The sequence below is a fragment of the Phalacrocorax carbo genome, chromosome Z (genome assembly GCF_963921805.1).
Source record: "Phalacrocorax carbo chromosome Z, bPhaCar2.1, whole genome shotgun sequence".
Lineage (NCBI taxonomy): Eukaryota > Metazoa > Chordata > Aves > Suliformes > Phalacrocoracidae > Phalacrocorax > Phalacrocorax carbo.
Window position 1 is genome coordinate 48213808 of NC_087548.1, and position 15597 is coordinate 48229404.

Sequence of the window (15597 nt, forward strand, 5' to 3'; positions counted from 1 at the left end):
AAAAGATGCGTAACAAAGAAGTTATTCCCCTTTGCACAGCAGTGAGATCATCAGTGCAACATCTTTTTTTCAACTCTGCTACAATAATAAATTTGTAATTTCCTAGGCTTCAGTCAGTAGCTAGTTGTTGTCGATGTGACCTTTGAGATGAATGGATGATCTGCAAAGAGGTGTAAAATCCATAAAGAATAAGCCTGCAAGGACATAATAATTTCACAACAGAGAACTCATGGCCATTATATCTTTCAGTATTCCTATTGTCTTTCTGTTTCCTGCCTTGTCTAAATCTGAACATGGTATTTTTCTTTTCTTCCTCTGCTATCCACTCCCTTTTCACGCTCTCCCCCACTCCCAAAATGGTGCCCAGAGTTATTAAGTTACTTTTTTCGCAAACAGTTCCAGAGTCAGTGCCTTTTCAGGGAAAAAAAAAAAACCCCGAAACCAACAACCAAAAAAAACCCCAACAAAACAAAACAAAACAAAAACCAAACACAAAAGCCAGACCCAAAGTCCTCCAAAAGACCTATGGCTTTAAATACATCAACCCTTGGTTAGCTTTTTAGAGGCTGCTAAGGTAATGTAAAAAGAACAGTGTCAAGTAATCAGTCCTGTTCGTGCTGAAGGACTAAATGGCCACTAACAGAGAGGAGCCTGATTTCTCTGGCTAATGAAAGATTATGCAGACATGCCAGTCATGCTTGTGACCCCAGTGGCTTGTTTCCATTCACTGGGTCATCAGCACTTCCTGTGCACTTTCAGCACTGACCTTCTCACTGCTGTTTACGTGACTTTTGAACAAAACCATTTTATTTGCTTGTTCTTTTCTGAATCCAAACAAAGGTAAGAGAGTATACCAATTACCCTCTAAAAGAGAAATCTATGGCTGAAATCAAGTGTTGTGGGTGCAGAGCTCTCTTCCCTTCCTGGGAAGTCTGCTTGAGCAACTATTTTTCTCAATGGTTGTCATCTCCACACACACACACACACACACACACACACACACACACGGAGTCTGTCCCTGGAAACCCCAAGAGAAGTTAAAAGGCAGCATCCTTACTGGAAGGTGTGAATTCAGCCCATCTCCATACCCCCACTGGAGCCCAAGTGGTGCCAGCATGAAGAAAGCAGACAAAGGGGACCTTTTTCCTTGCCCCGGGCTGGGCACCTCATGGTATTGCTTTAGGAGGAAAGGTGGGTAAGATGGTATTTCTTGATGTTTTTTAAGGAAGGCTGAAATAATTATTTCAGTTGTGATGCTTGATATTGCAACCTTTGTTTTTTCTTGGCAGTGCATTTTTACCACATGCTAATATTATCTGTGGCACGTTTTTTTCCACAGACAGATGGCAAGATGTGGACCATACTTCACAAGGTATTTACTCTGACTAAAAGATGGGTAACATATATGTCAAGCCACAAACCTACAGGCGTGCTCTAGGCTTGTGGTAAAAATCAGGGTCAGGAGATTTAGCGGCAGTCTTTTAATTTTGAATGGATGTTACCTTAATATCATTTTAGGATAAGAAATACAGAATAAGCTATTGCAAAGAACACAGCAGGTCATGTAGTACATCGTTCCCTTATGTTCTGGGTGTGAAACAGCATACAAAATGGCAGCTGCTGTTTTCAAGAGTTTGAGGGATTTCTGTATAATTAATATCTCCATGACACTGCCTCTACCATGCAGAGCATGATTGAATCATCTTCTTCATACTATGATTCTTGAGACAGACAGCTCTCAGGAATGACAGAAAGGTGAGAGCCCCTGGGCTGGCCATGCTTTTGTTGAATGGCCAGCTGAGGGGGCTTTCAAAGTGTTCTAAACCTTTATGATTCAGTTCTGATGAAAAGACCTTAAGCTGACATCAACTGGTGGAAAGTCACGATCCTTGAGAATTCAGGAAATTCTGAGAAAAATAAAAGTCATGACCAAACCCATGCAAGCTGTAATGACTTTCAAGGATGGCAGCCCTAAGTATATGGTTTGTGTGCTAATAGCCCAGTTCATGTTTTGAAAGACTCACAATAGAGCAATCGTCTTATTTCCAATAGCTCTTTGTTATTTTTATCATTGTACAGTATGTTCCATGCTTAGAAAATTCTTCTGAAAACAGGCATAAATTTAATAAGAAAATCACATTTCAAGTGGTATATTTGTTCTCAGAGTACTGTTTTAGAAAAAAAAAGTCAGTAAGGCAATACAGACTAAGGGCTTTGCACAGGTCACACAGTGAATCAGTGATTCAACTAAGATAAGATGATTGATTCTTGTTCTTTCCCTTTCTTTACCCCAACTGTTAGATCCTCCTGCCAGTATAAACAGTCTGCATAACTTGGTAAGAAGGTTAAAAAGTCATGTCAAGTTCATTTAAAATTGCTTGAACCACTTGTGGAATGTAAACTCTATGATCGAGTTTGTATTTAACTACAAATCTTCAAATAGTTCAGTACTGGGAAAAAAAAACTGATTCAACTGCAAGCTACGGCTGCATGATAGGTACAGGCCAACAGTGTAGGTGGATCTTCTAATCTTCTGCTGGAGCCTCTAAAGTGATTTACTATCTCCATATAATAGATGTGGTCCATTCTCATTAGAAAAGTTAAACCCAAGTGGCTACATCAGAATTAGCTAACACACAGCCCTGCTAAACAGGGCTTGTTGGAATATGTAAGAATAAAACTACTTAATCAGCTATTAAGTATGATGAAGAAAGACTCATGATGTTTCTGCAATTTAGCATAATAATGAAGCAATACTCTGGGGGAAAATAAAGGGATATAGGGCATGCCCTGCTCTGAGTGGGAGGAGTAGTTACACCATGTTCAGGCATTCTGAATCAATACAGCTTTCGTTCAGAGCAGCTAAGGCAGGATGGCATCGACTTAAGAGCACACTAGCTCCCCCAGGCATAACCCAGCTCCAGATAAGCTTATTGCAAAAGTAAGAACTAAATGCCTTAATTTCCACCTCTATTATTTGCACTGTACTTTCTTTCAGCTGGAAAGCATGGAAATTCATATTAAGAACTGTGTCTGCCGTCAAGCTCCCAATATCTGGAGAAGGGCATCTTCTTGGTTCTGTAATACTTCTGAGGACTGAAGGCAAAAAGACAGTCTGTGCTCTCTTGTTAGTTAAGGATCGAGACTGCATTCGTGCTCCAAGGCTCTGTCTGTCCTTACTAACTACCCAGTAGTTCCTTAGGGTGGAGATCAGGGCAGGAGAGCTGCAGCAAAAGGCAAGTCTGGTTTAGACTGGGGTCTCTGCTCATACAAACTGTGAATGCAGCAAACTCAAACCCTTTGATCACAACCACTGAAAGCTGCATAGCCAGTCGAAGGCTGTCAAACCAGCAAAGGCACTTACTTCGGCACCTAGTGTTACTTGGCCAAATCCAGCACTTGGAGCCAGATCACTTGCTGTTTGCCACCTGCTCACTTCTCAAGATGCCTGCAGTCCTACAGCAGTTCCGTATCAGAAAAAGGCATCCCTCAGACGCTTGCACATCTCTGCAGGCATGTCTAAAGCTGCCCATGCCTGCAGAGAACTGAGCAGCCTCTTCCCACAGACCTGCCTGGGGACCCTGCTGCTCTCCTCTGTGGGGACCGTGCTGGATGCTTCTCCCAGCCCCCTGTTCCAGGCCACTGCAGAGAGGGGAGACGCTGTCACAGCCTGAATGGAATTTTGGGTAACCCACCTGTGCCTGGAGGGGTGGAAAGCAGAGATAGGCACACGGGTATGTATTGTAAAACACCCTTGGTGTCAGCTGCTGCTGCAGGAACATGTAAGAGACAATGCTTCAGTATTCGTTTTATAGAAAATTCTGTTTTCCTGTAAAGCGTTATGTGTAAGGTAAAAACCCCAGGTTCTCTTCATCAGTAAGAGGTCTAAGGGCAAAGATTTCTCTCTGTCTTTTTTTCTTCCCCTCCCCTGACACCAGAAAGCATAAGCAATTTTTTCTTAAAAAAAAATTCAACAGGAGACATTAAAACTCTGTTACCTGGCTGCCCTTTCTGTCCTCAAGTAAGTTAGCCTAGCCTGAATTTCCTCTTCATCTTGGGTATATTTTTTATACACACAGAGCAATCTTATAAACCCATCCCTATCTCAGCCTGGATGGTTTTTTAGGTTTGGAAAGCACGATGGTGAAAAACTCTAAGCAGCTCTCAAAATGGCAGCAAACAGGAAGAATCCCATAACATTTCAGTGTGAGAAAAACTAAACCAATTTGATATGTAGACTAGAGCAGCAGCTTACACTCCTGACCCTCTCCCTTCCCCTCTCTGGGTGCCCTGGGAGAGGGGAAACTATTTTCCTTTTCCTTTTCTGTCTTTCCCCTCCCACTGCATGGGCAGATTATTCTCCATTGTGTAGCTAGAATGGTAACCCTCTTCCCTCTGTTATTTTTTCTCTTTCCCTCGGGCCTAGTCCAATACCCACTTAACTTAAGAGAATTAATAGATTCTTTTGTGTCTGACATAATGAGTCTGTGTCAGCAAAAGTCAGTCTCCAGCAAGAATGGCAGGAGCTGTTGTGACACCAGGAGTAAATGACTCCTTGAAACACTTCTGAGAAAACCAGACCACCAATTTATAACTGGTTTACAGTTAAGGCTTGGTGTTCCAAAGTATTTTTTATTTCTTCAAAGAATTCAGTTGCTTCCAAGCATCAGGACTGTTTCTTACTAATATCATTAAAAATCATCACAGCATTTAAACTTGCAGTAAGTCCTCAGTAAAACACCGTAAATAAACTAATGAGGAGATTGGAATTTTCCACCATTGCAAACATCAAGGCACTTTTCTGTCAGACTGTTTCACATCCAGAACCTAACCCAAACATTACCAAAAAAGGACAGTGAGGGAGCAGGGTAGTATTAGGCATGAGAGAGCACTCCTGTTGCTGTGAGCATTGTTCCTTTAATTTTTCTACTATGATGGGAAATAACCAGAGACATAGAGTACCATGCAGCAACTGATGAAGGGAGACTGAATTTACTAGTATTTCAAGAAGGTAATAACCTGCTGAAACTGCAATGAGTCATTTGTACTAGATGCTAAAAGATTGTTGTGGCATGAAAAATATATAAACTTGCCTCAGTGTGTTGCTGTAACACACACGCTACTTGAAATGATTTATTTTGACCTTGATGTAATCAAGAAGTAGTCAAGAAGAAACCCTGGTAGGGTTACATCAGACCAACAGTGTGTGTACAAAAGAAAAATAGTTTTTTTCTTTTCAAAAAAACCCCTAGCCTTTCATGAAGTCTGAAGTATAAAGAAAAGGATGAACTGGACAGAAGCGTACAAAATATAGAACCACCTGAGTAAGACTGAGTCAAGGGAGGAAAAGGCGGACTGGATAAGTCTGTGGGTAGAGCAGATTTATCCGGCTGTACTTGAGAGCAGGACCTGGCCCTCAGCCACAGCTGCAAGATGCTGCTTACAAGGATGGGGCAAGACTGCACAGGAAGCAACGCAGCTTACCCTGCTGGGACATAGAGGTGCTAAATTAACCCAGGGAGCAGTTCTTCAAGGAGATGTAAATTAACCAGGAGGTTACCCCTTTCAGTGGATATCAGTGCAGGTCTCAGCTTCATGCGGTGACAGGAAACAGCAAGGGAGATGAAATCAGGGGTAAAATAAGCCAGTAATTTGCATGCTTGCCTGGGAGTTAGTCACCGCAGACTATCTCTGGGCAAGCCACATCTACCTGTGCCTCATAGGATAATAATATTTTCTTATGTCACCTCAGTTCTGTAAAATTAATATATGTAAAGTCCAGTAGCCATAGCAAGAGGGGTGACGAAAATACCAAAGACTCACTCCTAGCAAATGTTCAAATACCTGAAAAAAAAGTGTCTAAATAAAGTTTGAGCCATCCTGTGAATGATTTTATACTGCATGGAAAGTCCCAAGCCTGCTATACCAGAAACATTGCTCCGGCAAGCTGTATCCCTCTTAAAAAAGAAGCCCTCAGCCATTATCAGCCTAAAGCACCTGCAGATGGTCTGCACAGGACGTGAATACAAACAAAATAAAACCAGCACCAGTCTTTCTCCCCTCCCTCAAACAATCTCTCTTCAGTTTTCTGCTACAATTTCTGACCCGTCTTCCCAATGCTGTGCATCCCTGGCATTTCCACTCCTTTCCAAATCACAACCCTTGGCATTTCTTACAATCACTTTGCTCATGTTGCCTGCCTTTCTATCTGCCTAATTTTCCTGCATGGTTTGAACCACTGTTCTTTTAATGGTAGGAGACCATCTGTGCTGCTGTGTAACTACTTTTTTCCTCTGAGGACAAGCATTTAATGAGATGGCTACTGCAGTCCTTTCCTGTGCAGTTATTACCGTCAGTGACATGATGTTTAAAGGGTTATCTAAAGCCCCCATCCTGGCATTTCCTAATGGCATGTGTTTTGCTTGCTAGATTATGCCTGTTGCCAGTGGGGCGATGAAGACATAAAACTTAGCAACTTCTACTGATTTCATTATCTTAAGTGCAAAATTACTTTGTAGCTGAAAGCAAAAAACTTCCTTGAGCAAGCCAGGCTATTACAGTGGAAGAATATAAAAATACATTCTGGAAAGAGGGCGGGAAAAACAATATAAACAATAACACAGGAATATGTTCAGCATTTAAATCTGTCACAGCATCAAAGCCCACGGTACAGATTGAAGCGGGAGGCAGTCATGCAACCCAAGGGTGAGTTAGATAACCCTCGGGAACAGCAAGGAGGTCTTCTCAGGGAGCCAACAGCAAGCCTGTGCAGGTTGGTGACAGGAGAGGGAGGCGGCACTGCAAAAACATTCCTTGCTTTGCCTTTTGTTTTCATTCCTTATTCATCGAGATGCCGATTAAAAAACTGGAACATGGAGAAACGTACCATTGCAAGGGAACTACAGCTCCTCTAGTCCATTTCCTCCTCAGCATCCTGCAAATTGCAAGGTCCCCAGGGATGATTAAGCTGATGTTTTCAAGAAGGCAAGGAAGTGAAATGGGTATAAACTCAGCAACCTCAGTTAAAGCATGGGAGAATACCAATGTGACCTCAGGCTGGGCTCCACTGAGACCGATTCATGTGCTCCAGACCAGCACCATTCTTCTATGATGTCTTATATTTTTTAGGAAACAAAGACTAGAGAATGAGTATATCCTTTTCAAAGCTGGAAGGTAGAGTTGATCATTTGCTAAGGGGCTCCTTCAACAGTAAATGACAGGTAAATTAAACACTCAATGACTCCCAAAGTGCTGGGAAGGTGGGAAAGAGAAGGGGGAGAGCAATGGGAAGAGAAGCATAAGCCAACACACTGTGAATGGATGCAGCTGGGTGAATATGTCAGGTTTATGGAAATGACAGATTTTAAACACTGGCTTTTTGTGTTGCAGTAAAAATAAGTTTCAGGATGACACTGAGACATTCAGTGTTGTGAACAGTTCCTGACTTTCCCTTTACGAAGATACAAACAGGCCTGATTAATCTTTCAGTTAGGTGCTTGCAGGTGAGGGCAATCTCACTGAAATCAGGACATCAGTTCTGTACACACGGGAGTTGAGACCTTAATCATATGCGCTGTATTTATAAAACGTAATATTAACCTGGACACCCAGATTTCCCTCTGTTTTCAACTACAGGCAATATTTGTCTGTATTTCTGAATCTCACAAAGACTGAATTTAAAAAAAACCCAAACACTAGCTTTGTTCACAAAGGAGGAAAGTGGTTTTTTTCCATTTTGTATTACCTCTATGGCATGTGCCTGATCATTGCTGACTCTAGTATATACTAACCAGAACAATCATCATGAAACTCTTACAAAATGTGTTTTACATCGCAAGAGTATTTTTTATACACTCCCTCCCTATTCAAAGGGAAGAGGAAGATGTTAACCTTGTCCATTCATAGTGCTGAGAAATGCAAAGGAGGAAAATAATCAATGTACGCACGGATCTAAACCAGCATTTTCCTGATACTGTCACTGGCAACTGTTCACATGTTATACAGCACATAATCATCTAAGTGATGAATCTAAAACATTGTCCTGGGAATTCTGATAAAGGATACCCAGCAACCTCTTTCGTTACAACTGAAGTGGTAGTTCTGGTGGACAGATTGCACAGTTTCATACTGGGGCAGGGAGGAGACGTTGGTCTTGGAAACAAAAGTAGATCTTCATTTTGTGTTAGGGACAGATTTATTTTAGCAGAATGTTGTTAGCTGAAGTCAAAATAAAATATTTCATTTGAGTCTGGATTAAATGTTTTGTTAGATTGAATGATTACATTCTTCATCCTTTTGTATCAGTCTGGATCATGAATGGTACTTTTGCTACTGTTTTTCCCAGAGGACACAAATTTCATTTTTGACCAAATTAGTGGTTTAAATTTGCCAGTAATTATCAGAGTTATCAGTATCGATACAAATTGGTAATTTATTTTCATTAGTATTTTGAAAAAGCCTACTAACCAAATGCAATACTAATTGGGGGTGGGGGGAAGCGAATATTAACATTTTAACCCAGTAAGCCAAAAGATAAGCCAGCAGTAGATAAATATGCAACTTAGTGTTCTGACAGGAGTGTGCATCTGTTTCCTATTAATTTTGCTTGAGACAAGGAAGGAATCAAGGTTTTCCATGATTTAATTTGAACAGCAATTTGGATTTCCTGTGCCTCAGCTGGAGGCATTATTGGTATGAGACAAGAAAGGCCCTAACTATCTTAGGAGGTTCATGTTTCACGAAGAATAATACCTACAGAAATTCAAACAGGATGTCAAAAAGTGACATACGGTGCTTTCAGTACTCTCCAGTGTTCCTAATATAAATTCACAAGGCAAAACAGTATAAAGTCGTAAGTTTCATTCTTTCTTTTTGCCACAAAGACAGCAACCAACTTGGAAAAGTCAATAAGCTGACGACGCTGCTCAGCATATTCATCCAATGGATCTCTCTCCATCGGAGAAGCTGAAACCCCCCATCGGATTCCCTGAAAATAACATTACTGACCCAAGTAGCCAAGACTGTTGTTCACAGAGTGGGACAGAGTCTGGACAGACAGCTGCCAAGCTCTGGTTAGGCATGTTTTTCAGAAAGGGCTGAACACACTACCTGTGACAGCAAGGTCCTGTGGTTTTTCTCAAGCTGCGTACACAAAAGTGGAGACACTCCATATTCTCACTTGCTTGTTTAAACCACGGCCTTAGTTCCTGTGACTAACATAATGCCCATGGCATATTTTGCATGAATAATTAAACATTATTGGGGAGTTAATGGTCGTCTGTTACCTCCTTTTAGTGGATTTTTTACAAAGTACGCTTCACTGTCTTTTCCTTTTGAATGAGGAAGGGAATTATTCTGAGCCATCCAAATTGTGAAGAAGTTAATATAACAGCACCACTCCATCTCTTCTTCACGTGAAATCCTGGTCCCACTGCAGTCAGCTCTGGATTTTGCCATTGGTCTCGATACAGCTGACATCTTTACTTCTTGAACTCCCTGATGGTTGAGAAAGGACTGGAGAGGCAAGTGGAGAACCTGGGATTTTTAATACCTTCTGTGCTCAGGTAAATATGATTTTGTGCATTCTAGAATACGGACAGATCTGTGTCTAAGATACTCATAATATATTTTTCCTCCTACCCAGAATAATCCACAAGACACTGAGTTTTAACTCAGCTGCCTCAGTCAGAAGGGCCAATGCTGATTATTATTTGCAGTTTGCTTCCTTTCAGCTTGTGTTGTTCTTAAGAACTCGTAAAAACTAGTTTAAAATTCAGTTGCTGTCAGTCTTGTGGAAGAAATTTGCCCTGTTTCTTTGACAGTGTAAATTATCTTTATTGCTGTTTCTTCTGTTTATGGTTAAACTGTGCTGGCATTTGTAAGATCATACCTTTACTGGATATTTAAGGGAGATTCAAATCATTCTGTTGTTCTGTGGTACAGAAGAAGAAATTACCCTGAAAAATAATGAAAAACTGTTTGCCTAATAGTGACTGCAGTACTTAATTCTCCATAATGAGTAGAAAACATAAAAGGGCCTAATTTGGGCTATGATAATGCAAACATTTGGATTTTTTGGAAAATTAATAGATTTTGGGGTTTGGTTTTTTTATGTTGTTGGTTTTCTTAAATGTTGACTTTGTTTCCACAAATCTGAAGTTTTTACAGAAAAGTCAAAAGATTTTTAGCAGAGAGGCTCATCTCACGTCTCATCTTTTAGAGGCTCTTTTTATCTCAGAAAACAAGAGAGAAAACAAAGCATGCTACTCTGAAATATTAAACTCATTTTTGTTTAGAAGCTACACATGTATGCTAACCAATGAAAGGCTGTTCCTGGTAAGCACGGTGTTTTAGTGCTTTTTTGCTACTATTAGCTTTTTTTGGTGTATGAGGTTTTCATTTTTCATGCTAAAATTCTACAGTGTTACAGTCCCACAGCTAACATGTCTTACGATTAGTCTATATTTGGAGCCAATACATGACATGTTTATCATATCATTCCACATAAAAATTCTCTCAACACTGCAGCAACTTTAGCTAATAGAAACATGTTTCATGATTAACAAAACTTTTTTGCAGCCTCCATGATTTTTTACTAAAATTGGAGCACATGCTTAAAAATTCCTAGTCAAGCAGCTGAAAATGTGACCTTTGACATTCAGTAATAAGTGATAGTTATTCATAAAGAGACAGGATTTCATTGCTACCTGTTGAGTGTAGCAATCTTGAAACATGATTGATGAGTTCTATCATCATGTATGGAAAATTGCATGAAGGGGTTTATTTATAGTTAATAGCTATTTTGTCACATATGATCTTCAGTTAGGAAGATAAAACAAGGGGTTTTTGCCCAGCAGACATTGTTTCTCAATGTAAAGGCCTTAGAGACCTCTTACAAGCAGTATTAGTGCAATGTCATCCCTGACTGGAGCACAAAACAATTCTGTAGGTAACAAGAGAGCATCTTCTTTAATGATACAACCTCAGGGTCCCAAAAGGATGTAGCAGTGCCAAGATGGAACATGACTGTTTCTATGTAAACAACCTTCTCTCACTTCTCCAGCTCCATATTGAGATGCTTTGGTAATTAAATCCTGAAACAGCAGCTAGAAGTTCGAACTGGATCATACTCCCCCAACAGTCTGGAAGTCTGTAATACTTCTCACAGTTGGTACAGCATTCCATAGCTGAAATGTGTGGAAATCCTCAACAACTTGCATTGTGGTAATAACATTTGACCATTGAAAATACCAAATACCATTCTTCTGTTCTGGAACAGAAGACATTTTTTTTTTTTTTAATTGGTACCAGCATGCATTTTCTTGACCTCTCCTTAAAGTCCTGGCCATGCCAGGTTCTGAGGACTCTCTTGGGGATAGACAACATCTGTTGCCGTCCATGGAATCTTTGACATTGTGTGCTCTCTGAGACCCAAGAACCATATGGGTAATGTTTACACAAAGTCATTTGTAACACTACTGATAACACGAGTGAGTGCTGCTTTTTTACATGGGTTGGTATGTAATTTCTGAGAAGTCAGAGTGGCATATCCCTGCCCAGCCCATACTTTGGAGAGGTAGTTTGTACATGCCTTACTTCAGTCAAGCCTTTTCCTCTCCTAGTATTTTCCCAAAGTTTCCATATATTAAAACAGTGTTTTCCCTTACTAAATAAAAGAAGATTGATTTAGTTGTTTTTCTCTTACTAAATCACGGATTGAAAGAAAAATGGCTAATACCCAAATGTACATCCAATGACTAATGTGAGAAAATGCTTTTTTTTATGTCCCTAATGTATTCCCATAGCTGTGCCAGAATTTTGAGAAAGTTCTGGCAGCAGAAAGGAATGATCTCTGGCCCAGAGAGGTCAATGAGCAGCCTTGCATGGACTTTAGTGGACTGTGGGTCAGTCCCATGGGGTTCATCTGACGAGGCAGGTGCTAGATTTTTTCTCACCTAATTTTAAACATTTTCTATATAGGCAACTATGAAGTCACACCAGTCAGGAGAAAACAGAGCATAACTATCAGTACTACTTTAACGTCTCTTGAAGATGAAAGGAATCATGACCAATGAGGCCCTGTGTTCCTCCATACAAAGAAACTCTGATCTTGACAGGTACAGATATCTTCAGTGTACACATTTCCATTTAGTCAGATGAATCCCATCAGAAAGATCAATTCATCCCCTGGGAGCTGGGAGTTCCCTACAAGTTCCCTTTGTCTAAAATATTTTGGTCAAAGATGAACCATGTGTCAAAATCATTTGTGCTCCAGAAGTTAACACTGTAAAGGTGGTGGTTATTCTGATGCATGTTGATGCTATCCACAACATGATGGTAGGCACTGACACTATAGCTCAGTGCAGAGTAGATGGTAGGAGGGCCTGTAACTCTCTTGACTGTAGGACTGGTAGCTAACTGTTTGGCCTTGTGTCTCTGAACGCTTGGTGTAGACCACCCAGCTCTTGTATGATGCCATTCAGAAATGTGCCTGACAAGTGCTGGGCGCTTCAGGAATCAGGCCTATTGAATTTAAATTTATAAAAACAACTAAAAATACTTGTTCCTCTATTTTTTAGATTGAGATTGCCTAAAGGGTAATTCTTCTATTTTAACAGTAAAAACAGACAAAACTTTTCAACTTCAGGTTGCATATTTGAAAGAGGGAAAGTCATTATGATGTGATATCAACTGTACATATTAGCCAATTAGGTCTTTTTCTTGCACTTGTAACTATCCATTGTGGTCCTGTCCTGTCTTTAGAATCTGGCCTTAAGAACAACAAAAACAAATAGTTTAATGAGGATGCTAAACCACTTTGCTTTATGCTTTATGTAACCCATGTGATATTATTTATGCCAAAGAAAAAGCTAAATCATATCAGCATTCAAAAAAATAAAAGCTTTTAGCACCACAGCTTAATGATGATGCGATTTACAGCCTCTGAAGTGCATGGGTTTAGGGAGAAAAGACTAGCTGCCTTGAAATTCACAAGCAGATAGTAATTTTAAAAACCTGTGTTACCTGAGCATATTTTGGAGACTATTACAAACCTGAGCATTTTCCACAAAAAATGGAAATGTATTTTTTTTAAAAAAAGGAAAACAGTAACAAGATTCAACATTATTAATAAATTATTAATAAATGGTCAGAAGTACAGAAGAAATGAAATGCAGTACATGGAAAGGCACCTGGGGGGCTTTAAATGGAGCTTGCAGCTCTTACCTCTCATTCACTCACATAGTGGCAGGAGCACTCACTCACTCAGCAGCAGGAAAGCTGGAGTGCAAACTGCCCTCAGCCACAGGGATTTACATTAATCTTTTCCAACTCCTAAGAAAATTAGTGTTATAATTAGCAGATTGTACATCAACTGAGCCTATGGTTGATGTTGGAACGTTGTGCTGCCAAGGGCACAAATCCTGGAACCAAAAAGCACAGAAGACTTTGTAGCATAATACTATTGCGCTTAGCTAGAGGGGGACAAAATTATGTGTATGTACCTGTAAACCATCAGGTGTTGGGCATGCCTATTGTATCCATTAGGAGCTGTTATATGTGTGAGTTATTTCATTCCTAGCTCCCAATTCTGAAAGTACATAAAATCCCACACTCTGAAATTCATTAAAATACCGTATTCTTCACAGCTATTTATATGCTTTAACAAAATCCAGACTTCTATTTCAGGAAAAGAGAAAGCTGAGAGAAAAGATTCTGGGAATCCAAGAGGGTTCCAGCAATGAAAATAAATGTTTCAAGAATCTTAATGGCATGTTCAGGGAGGAGGGGCAAAAAAAGCATGTATAATATATGGTCCCTGCTGCACTTCTTAGTGTAAAACAAAATGTCACATCACAACCATGACAGTAAAAAATGTAAGGTCAGGTTACAGATAGCTTAAGATTTGTCTCATTAAATTAATGTGGTAGTTAGAGGAAAATAAATGAATGTGTGAAAAAAAAATTATTTTCCATAGGTATTTCAAAAAGGTGACAGAGAGTGTTATTATGAACTAAAAGTAATTGCAAGCAATTAAAATTGTTTTCTAATTGCTTTCAGACTATGTCATAAACCAACATAAATAAACTCTACATTACAGGTGGCACCTTTCCTATGAGCATTAGTGGCCTAAAAGTTGTGTCAAACTTTTCCCTTGCACTGGAAAGCAGTAGTCAACCTGGAAACACAGTTCATCTTATTCAAAAATACAGGTCTAGGATAGACAAGTAAATGTTCCCTGAAGGCTCATGTCCCACTCCTTTGAACACAGAAGTTTAGACTGCCACCCGACTGTTGAAGCCTAAAACTGAGAAACTGATTTTTTTGTCCTAGCACAACAGTGTTTTGCAGTGATGACTGTTGGATATTGTCATTTTAGTGATATTTGTTAGAATTCTTCCAAACAGAAGACTATGGGGATGCTGAGCCAATTGATTTATTTCTTTGGGGTTAAACCAAAAGCCAGCAGAGAATTGGATTTGGAAAGGACAGAAATAAACTCTTCATGTAATCACAAAATATAATCAAGTCTTTTTTAAATAATTCAGGCAGAACAATGGTCATGGAGCTATAAACCACTCTGAATGTGGGAGCGGAGGTATTTTTGTTATGCTTGATATTGGCACCATTTTAATGAATAATTTTTGCCATTATTCCTAACCTAGAATATGATTCACTAGCTTGAAATCATCATAAACTCTGAATCTTTATTAGACACTTGAGTTCATTGATAAGCAACAGACAGGCTGCTGTCTATGAAGCAAAATGGCCCTGAGTTTTCATTTGAAATTGATGAATACTGTACGTGTGTTACTAATTATCCATTGGAAATAACCAGGTAATGATAATCAGTACAGTTCTGATTTATATGAAGTGAGTTGGGGAAATATGAAAAATAAAGAATTAAGAAAAAACATGATAACAGTGGTGTTGGACAGCATTGGGAGTATTTTCTGGGAAACTTTCCAAAAAAAAAAAGACATCTGTGACTTGTCAGCACTAGGAGGATAATCCACTACCACAGAAGAAGTATCAGCTTCTGTGTTTGCTTGTGGTTAATATAATTGCATTAAAGAAGACGTATGAATTGGAGTGTCCTTTATATGCTTGGATCCTCTGTCAAGAGAGGCAGTAGCATTGGACTTTCAGGCCCAGAAAGTCAAAACCCAAGTATTGAAAAAAATGCCATCAGATGCTTGGCCATGTCGAGGCCTTCCAAAGCAGTTGTCAGACTTAGCTTTGCAACAGGGTGACTAATCTGATACGTAATACAGGATTACCTGATAATAACTTGCTGATCCTCACATAGGGCAACACAACAAGGAATTCTGCATTTAGAACAGATCTTTTAAAAAAACTCCAGAAGTGTCAGAAATATAATGAACTCTGCTGGGGCAACGAAAAATTCTTAATAGCTGGTGGAATTGTTATTTAGCAGAACCTAGTTGAATAACCTATATTATTCTCCACTTTTTTCCAGACTGGTTTGTCTCTGCCTACAGACACAACACCTGTTTGGAAGTGAGGAAGTGCAAATAACTGGTGTTCGGCATTCCAGCTGGTACTCTGCAGATAAACACATGTGAGATCATATGAATT

At 39.7% G+C, this 15597-nt stretch overlaps 1 long non-coding RNA gene across 2 annotated transcripts in view; it reads left to right on the forward strand.

Moving 5' to 3' along the window:
• Positions 1-1191: 1191 nt before the first annotated feature.
• LOC135310530 (uncharacterized) overlaps positions 1192-15597 on the forward strand; it is a 29913-nt gene continuing 15507 nt past the window's right edge. For both annotated transcript variants that reach the window (XR_010370627.1, XR_010370628.1), the window contains exons 1-3: positions 1192-9563; positions 11980-12116; positions 15479-15580. This is a non-coding gene — a long non-coding RNA (uncharacterized LOC135310530). The remainder of the gene's footprint in view (positions 9564-11979; positions 12117-15478; positions 15581-15597) is intronic.